This window comes from Rhagoletis zephyria, unplaced genomic scaffold (assembly GCF_001687245.7).
Source record: "Rhagoletis zephyria isolate East Lansing unplaced genomic scaffold, Rhagoletis_zephyria_1.1 Rzeph_scaffold_01003, whole genome shotgun sequence".
Lineage (NCBI taxonomy): Eukaryota > Metazoa > Arthropoda > Insecta > Diptera > Tephritidae > Rhagoletis > Rhagoletis zephyria.
In genome coordinates this window covers 43,842-53,082 of record NW_016158087.1, presented here as the reverse complement: position 1 = coordinate 53,082, position 9,241 = coordinate 43,842, and positions in this window count along the sequence as shown.

Sequence of the window (9,241 nt, the reverse complement as noted above, 5' to 3'; positions counted from 1 at the left end):
TGTGCTCATAGCGATTGTTCGATGCTATGCATATGTCGTCAACTACACTGTAACATAGTCCATGTCGCGGAAAATTTCATCCATATATCGCTGAAATGTTTGGCTAGCATTGCATTAGCCGAATGTCATTACATTAAATTCGTACACGCCGAATGGTGTAATTATGGCTGTTTTTTCTCGATGTTCAGGAGCAATCGGTATCTGGTGATACGTACGTTCTAGATCGATGGTGGAAAATACAGACTTACCATTGAGCTTGTATGAGAAGTCGTGGATGTGCGGCAGGGGGTAGCGGTCTGGTATTGTTATGATGTTCAGCCGCCTATAGTCCCCACATGGTCGCCATTCGCTTTTATTCTTCTTTTCCACCATATGCAGTGGACTTGCCCACTGGCTGCTGCTTGGGCTGCAGACGCCTTGCTCCAGCATGTAGCTGAATTCTCGCTTAGCTATCGCTAGCTTTTCTGGATTTAGTTGACGAGGTTTTGACACGACTGGTGGGCCGTTTGTAAGAATGTAGTGCTGAATATTTGTACGGCTGCGTTAAGTCGTTGTACTCGCGCAACATCAATTCGAAACGATCGCTGCTAACTGGCGATACGGTTTAAAGCTTCTGTAGTTGTACGCTACAAGCGGTGCCCTTTGCTGTCAAGTTGGTTGCTCCGTCGATCAGATGTTTTACACGAACGTCCCGCCTTCAACTTTTTGTACTCGCATGGTTCCGTGTACTTTTTGGCTTTGTCTCATATTTATTGGGCACTGGGAGATTTCTTATGATATCAGCGATGTGCACGAGGTATTGTGGTTCGAGCGATGCGATCACTTGGTGGTATTTCGTGGTGTCAGTCGATACACCTGATGCCATGAATTGTGACTCCATTTGTATGAAGTACAAATCCGGTTGCTCTTTACAAATCATCGGTGGCTTTACTCCCACTCGGAAAACTTCGCTTGGCGTCGGGAGCTGTGTTTGTAAATTAGCGTTTTGTGCATTTTTCCCGTTCATATTATCAGCATTTATTCGTGCGCCTCCTTGTGTATTTTCAGGATTTGTGACGGGAGTGTCCGGCATGACTTTGCGTTTTTTGTCACAATGCTAAGCGTACCACGAATAAGCGGGAAAGCTACGATTGCGTCATCCAATTTGCAGAACTTCTTCCACGTGCTGTGCTACAATATATGCATGCGGAAATTGCGTGTTTCTCAATTTTCGGGTCACCAGAGTTAGCACTACGCCCCTAGTAATAGAACCTTCGTACTCGATAGATAATATTTAGGTTTATTTAATATTCAAAATTAAAGTACAAAGAATAATGTATGTATTTCACACGGGGTAATAATCGGCCTATATCTCGTGGCAGTTGTTACACCGAAAATGCTGAGAATGAATTGTCGCTAGTCGTAATATGGCTGCTACATTTTTTAAGTTCTGTCAAAAAGGTAAAGACGGCGTTTCCAGATCGCCACATGTACATAAAATAAATAACACTGTGAGACAAATGGTAGGGGTCAGTGATCGGGAAGGGTTCAAACTACCGGGGAAAGTTATATCGGTAAAAAAGACGTTATACGTGTCCCGGCGTTTCGCTGGGTCACGTCTAGGAATCGAGATATATCGATTTGAAGTTAGTAACTATCATATAGGGGAAATTGTCACCTTTGGTGGTCTTTTTTTTGACATAACTCGAGAACCACTAGTCCGATTTTGCTCAAACAAATTTAAAAAAATTAAAAATTACAATTCCTTTAATCTGTTCATATAACGTTTTTCTATATAATCAACAGTTTTGCCGGTAAAAATAAATGTATGAAGAAAAAAAATATTTTTTGCCTAAAATATTAAATTTTTTTATTTTTTAAATTCATAAAAAATCCAAAACGGAAAAAAGGCAAGTCGTATTACTTTCACGCAAAGTCACATAACCTTTAAGCAAAATGAGACATAGATCATGAAAATCGATGGACGCGTTTCGCTTTTATTCACAATTAAGTGAAGGTATCTCATTTTGACAAGAATATTGATATTGTTCATAGGTTATGTGACTTTAGTGACACTTTTTTTTGGATTTTTTATGAATTAAAAAAAAAAATTTTATTTTTAGGCAAAAATAATTTTTTTTTCTTCATTCATTTATTTTTACCGGCAAAACTGTTGAGTATATAGAAAAACGGACTAGTGGCTCTCGAGTTATGTCAAAAAAAGACCACCAAAGGTGACAGTTTCCCCTATATGATAGTTATATATATATCTCGATTCCTAGACGTGACCCAGCGAAACNATCCCATCCCGATTTTGACTGTCGCATAGTGTAATAGGCAATATAAAATGGAAATTGAAGAAGGTGAAGATATTAATGACTCCCCAATCTATTAATCACATTCAACATTCAGCTAAAAATGGACGCATTTCTGGACGAGATCCGTTTTCGATGTCAAGAGTCAGCTTTTGCTATAAAATATGTAGGTAAAATTGAAAGTTTCAGTGTAAATGCACATCGTGCACATAATTTAGTATGAAGGTACTGTAAATGTTTTCGTTTTGTATTTTAAAAATTAAGAAATAGGAACTTTTTTAGAAATAAAATAAACGTGCCTGTTAATTTTTTTCAAAATTCATAAAATTTATTACTTGATCCAAAAAAGTTGTGTAAGAGGTGGGTCCCGTAATAAGAAATTCTTTACGATCTTCCAAGCTGCAAACTTTTGGCTTAAACGAGCAGGGCACACCGAATTTCATTAAAAAATAGTTTTCTTTTAATTTTCGCCTGTTTTTCTATAATTACTGGGCGATAATTAAACCGATTTAGACGATTTCAGATTTATGCCTTTCTCGTCTTTATATATAAAAATGAATTGCTGTTTCTGTGTTATCGCATAACTCAAGAACGGCTCAACGGGTTTGCTTGGTTTTTATTTTATTTTGTGTCCTTCTGTCTGTACAAGGTTTGTAAACAGAAAATTGGTGTTGCCAGATATCTGCAATATCAGAAAAATAATAATTTTAAATAAGATGTAATAGTGATATTTCACTGAAAATGTATAAAAAAATTAATTCGGAAAATAATTCGAAAACAAAGTTTATATATAAAAATGGATTGCTTTCATGTGTTATCGCATCACTCAAGAACGGCTCAACGGATTTGCTTCGTTTTCCTTTCATTTTTGTCTTTCTGTCTGTAAGAGGTTTTTAAGGGGGAAAGTTGGAAAAATGCTATTCCCAGGTATCTGTAATATCAGGGAAAAAATTGATTATAAATACGCCGCAATAATGTTATTTCACTGGGAATATATAAAAACCCTAATTCAGAAAAAAATTTTGGTGGGGTTGCCACCATTCGACAAAAATTTTATATGTAAAAATGGATTGCTTTCGAAAAGAAAGAAAAGAAAAAATTATAGTAATATTAATTATAAACAAAAAAAAATAAAAATTTCAATAGGGTTGCCACCACTCGAAAAAATCTTTACATATAAAAATTAATTGCGGTTCGTGTGTTATCGCATAGCTCAAGAACGGCGCAACAGATTTGCTTAATTATACCTTTCATGAGCATGAAATGGTATTATAACTTTGGTCCGATGTTTGTAAGTACCAGAACAAAAATAGATAGACCCATGAAAATGTATACTTATATGATCAGAACGTCGAGCTGAGTTGATTTAGCCATGTCCGTCTGTCCGTCTGTCCGTCTGTTTGTATGCAATCTAGTCTCTCAGTTTTCAAGATATCCGGATCAAATTTGATAGGTGGGTGTATTTTTATAATGTATTAATCATTTGTCGGAACCGGAAGAATCGCACCACTATAACATATAGCTCCCATACAACTGATTGTTCAGATATGAGATTTTTCATTATAACTTCTCCATTTATGCAGCTACGAACATGAAATTTTGCAATACTTGCACCCATTATCAACCGAATACTTACAGTGAAAATTACAAAGATCGGGTCACTATAACCTATAGCTCCCATACAACTGATTGTTCAGATATAAAATTTTGCGTTATAACTCCTCCATTTATATAGCTATGAACATGAAATTCCGCACTGTTTTCAATAATTATCTACAGAAAACTTACAGTGAAAATTAAAAAGATCGGGTAACTATAACCTATAGCTCCCATACAACTGATTGTTCAGATATGAGATTTTTCGTTATAATTCATCCATTTATGTAGCTAGGACCATGAAATTTCGCGCTGTTTTCACTCATTATCAACAGAAGACTTACAGCGAAAATAACAAAGATCGGGTCACTATAACCTGCAGCCCCCATACAACTGATTGTTCAGATATGAGATCTTTTATCATAACTCCTCCATTTATGCAGCTAGGAACATGAAAAAAACAGAGAAAATAACAAGGATCGGATGACTACAACATATATCTTCCATACATCTGATTGTTCAGATATGGGATTTTACTGTAAAACTCCTTTATTTGAACAGCTAAAACCGATAAATTTCCTAAGATATTTTATAAATAATAATACAAAGTCTACTGAGAAAATCGTCAAAATCTATGCTGTATAAGCTTTATCTCCTATAGCACTGATTGTTGAGATACCAGTCTTTGCGATATATCTCCTTTATGTACGAAACTAAACCCAATAAATTGTGTTACCGGTTTACATACCGATCACATAGCAGTGAAAATCACTTAGATTGGTGTCATATAAAGTATATCTTCCATACCTGTGATTGTTTAGATGCGATTTTTTATATAAGTATGTAACTCCTCTATCGATGTATGCAGATGTATTCAAAAGCAGTAATCTGTCAAAGTAAAATTTGCAGATGTTCATGAAAGGTATGAAGCCTTCGGCATAGCCGAAGACAGCGCTGCTCTTACTTGTTTTTATTTCATTTTGTTCCTCTCAGCCTGTAGAAGGTTTTTAAAGAAAAAGTTGAAAAACCGGTGTTGCAGGATATCTGAAATATCAAAAAAAAAATTAAAAAGCCGCAATAATTTCATTTCACTGATAATGCATAAAAAATGTAATATAGAAAAAAATTTGGATAGGGTTGCCACCATTCGATAAAATCTTTACATATGAAAATGCATTGCCGTATCAAAAAAAAATTAATTTGAATAAGCTGCAATAATCCTACTCCACTGCGAATGTATGAAAACATTTAAAACAGAAAAAAATTAGCATAGAGTTTCCACAATTCGAATAAAATCTCATGTCACGGTGTTTGTGGTCGACTCCTCCGAAACGGCTTGACCGATTTGTATGACATTTTTTGTGTATATTTGGAAATATATGAACTCAATCGCATACTTATTGGAAAACCGAGTTTTTCGTGCCGCATATCTCTGGAAGTGTTCATGGTAGGGTAACGAATCTTGGTATGGAGATATATAAAATCAATTTTGAAAATGGGTGCTGGCAACAGGTCGTAAAGTATTTTTCATAGCGCCAAGCGTGTCACCTATAAAAACCAAATTTTTAAAACTGCATATCTTTAGAAGGGTTCATGGTGAAGTACTGGAGCTTGGTAGGGAAATATATGAAATGAAGAAAAATTGGAGAAAAATTGGAGCTATTGAAAAAGGGGGCGTGGCACCTCCCATACAAAATTAATCGCATACTCATAAAAAAATTGATGTTATTGGAAAAGGAGCGTGGCACCTCTCATACAAGAGAGCGGAGATTTTCACACCGCATATTTCTGGATGTCTTCATTGTAGTCAAGTACTCTACTCTACTCAAGTTAACCGAACTTTTCATACTGCACAACTCTGGAAGTGTTTATGGTTGAGTACTCGAACATATAGTAGTATAGAGATATACGAAATAAGTCGCATAGAGAAGATTGGGAATATTTAAGAAGGGGCGCGGCGTCTTCCAAACGCACTGAAACTATTACCGATCTTTTGATGTTTATACATATAATACTTCTGTTCGTGTGTATGTGACTGAATCGATTTTAACGAGATTGTTTGTGTGTGCTTGAGCAAGGTCTCTGGATAGTTCAAATTCCCAGTTTGACTTACCAGGTGGCGCTGGTGTCGTTTTATTGTTAAAAATCTTAGTTTTGATCCGATCTGGCTTATATTCGAGATACTTATGTATTGCTAACGGCAAGGCAATACTATTGCAAAACACAGCCGCCGGATTATGCTGGGGTCGCGTTATTACTAAAAATCGTCAAGTAAGAAAACGTGAATGTCCGATTGCATCGACGTGCTGTACCACCGAGTATGCCGAGAATGGGAAAAAGTTCTTCAAACTTATTTCGTTGTGCGTTGGCGTGCTGTGAAACGGCAGATCGTTGGAGAATTTCAAGAACTTCTTCACGAACATACACTTTCGTTAGGTTATTAAAGGCGACAATGGAAATATGCCTTCTGACAACCACCAAATCGTAATACAGTGCTATCTGGGTCGAGTGAACTAATTAATGCAAGACCAGTTCATAAAATGCAGATTGTTCACTATATCCAGATTGAGTTTTTTGTTCTTTAAAATCAATTTTATTGCGCAGTACGTCTTTTGAAGTTAAATTTTTAAGAACTCTGAAATGTCGTCTTTTCCCTCAGCNCTAATTAATGCAAGACCAGTTCATAAAATGCAGATTGTTCACTATATCCAGATTGAGTTTTTTGTTCTTTAAAATCAATTTTATTGCACAGTACGTCTTTTGAAGTTAAATTTTTAAGAACTCTGAAATGTCGTTTTTTCCCTCAGCCAATGCCAACACATGTTTCCTGTTGTTGCTCTATCGTTGTCGTCAAGCTCTATTAGCGGTAGACCCTGGAAGCGTGCAGCCTCGATGGGATCTGTCCATAAGGCCAGAGGCGTTAGCAGGGTGGGGTTCAGTGGGTATGCGAAGAGATGCTGCGAGTCATGGGGCTTCTCTCCGAATGCGGGCAATTCATTTGGCACATCTGCATTTATTCTGCTCAAGTATGAGTTCAACCTGTCTCGTCGAAGCTCTGTCTCGTCCACGTCTGGTGGTTGCGTGCCCAGAACGGCATACACAGATCGAGAGTCTATATAACTGTCGGTAGGCTGTTGGGCCAAGAGGTAGTTTTTTGAATCCCGGACTTCGCCCGCCAGTTCATAAAGATGCCTTCTGACGTGCCGTCGTGAGGGTTCTTCCGCAAGCAGATGTCTGTTCGGGTACCTAACACGGTGACACCCTACTAGGAATTGCTTGCAGAGCATTGTGTTATGCTCCTTAATCGGGAGCATATTGGCCTCGTTGCGCAGGTGATGTTTCGGCAACATCAGAAGGCATCCTGTCGCTGTCTGAGTGCCGTGTTTTGGCAAGTCTGCAGTTTCATCCACTGCGTCCTACTAGTCCCCGATAACCACACAGGCGTTGCATAGTTCAGAACCGGGCGGCCAATTGCCTTGTACGTTGCCAGCAACGTTTCTTTGTTCTTTGTCTTAGGGGAGAGGGTTAGGCTCCGTGCAGGGACGAAGCGAGAAAGCTCGGTGAAATAACCATTATCGAGCAATCGTCAGCATAAGAGACAATCGAGACTACCTCTGGTGGTTGAGGGAGCTTAGAAATTTAAATGTTGAACAGTAGTGGGGAAAGGGCGCCACCCTGTTGAACTCGCTGTTTTATTTTCCTAGGTTTGCTCGATTTGTCTCTAAAGATCACTGACGACCACTCAGGTATTTCGCAGCCCACCGTTTGTCTTCTAGTAGCGTCACTTGAATAGTTCTATATAGCTATCGGGCGAGAAGACTCTCCTTTGTTGGACGGTTTCCCCGGTGGACAATCACCTCACGGTTGACCAAAGCTTGCTCACACCAGAGGCGAAGTTACAGGTCTTCAGATGGTCTTCCCACTTCTTCCGCTTATGTACGTTCACTAGTTGCCGAATCTCCGAGTTGAGATCCCTGATACGGGGATTTACGGGATCGGCATGCCTAAGGGATTCACCTTTTTGTTATTAAATTTGTCGTTACAGTTTTGAATTTGNTGGTTTTAAATTTTGTTCACTGTACAAAGACACAAAATTGTTCACTCTATAGAGTACTCAATGGAAAAATTTTCATGTTCACTCTTTCGAGGTGTTCGTAGCATCGGGTGTTCACTCCAGCCAGATAACACTGTATTAGCAAATAAATGTATCACTGGAAATCGTAAACTTGAATTGTTGGTGAAAATGTTGGACCGAAATATTTCAGTAAAAAAACATTAACTTTGGGCGGGACGAAGTTCGCCGGGTCTGCTAGTCTTAATATATAAAAATCCTGTCACTGTGTTCGTTTACGAATCTCTGAAGCCGCTTAACCGATTTCAATGAAATTTGGTGGGTGTGTATTGTTGGTTCAAACTTAAAATATAGGATAGTTTTGAAGCCGAGAAAAAATATTTTTTTTCATCGACATTTTTTCTATGCTTCTCGCGTGTCACTCCGAAACCGCTTAACCGATTTCAATGAAATTTTGTAGTTCCAACTTTTTTTTTTAATTGTTGGTTCTAACTTAAAAGACATGATAGCTTCGAACCNTGATGATATGATGAAATTTTGTAGTTCCAACTTTTTTTTTAATTGTTGGTTCTAACTTAAAAGACATGATAGCTTCGAACCCGAGAAAAAAAATTTTTTGTATCGAAATTTTGTCTATGCTTCTCGCAACGTTCTAAAAAATCCCTTGTCGCTATGTTCTTTAACGGTAACTACAAACTGCCTATATCCGAAGCGGGAGTTTTCCAATATTATTCGCGGCTACGCTACTATGTGTTTATACTAGGGTTGTTGCGAATGTGGAATTTTAGACATCCGCGGATGCGAATGCGGATGCGGATGTTGAAAAGCTAACATCCGTGGATGCGGATGCGAATGCCGGTGTCAAGTATTTTTAAGAAATAAATTAGGGAAGTTAGGTGATTTAGGCAAATAAAAATGAAAAAGTGAGTAGTTTTTAATAATGTTTTTTTTAGTACTTGAATTTTAAAATTGCTACATTGTATTTAATAACAAGTAAGAAAGTCTAAGTTCGGGCGGAGCCGAACATTAAATACCCGGCACAAGTATTAAATATATGTTTTTTCACCTTTCCGAAACCTTCCGCTAGATGGTAAGCCGAGGTGTATCAATTTTGAGTAAATTAGCGTACTTCAATTTCGAAATATTGAAGTTTCAAGCATTTCTGAAATTTACCGTTATATGAGAAGCGGCCGTTATTTTAGTCCGATTTCAATAATTTTCAACGTTTTGCTTATATGTGGCAAGCACAATAACCACACCGAGTTTGGTACAAATTGGT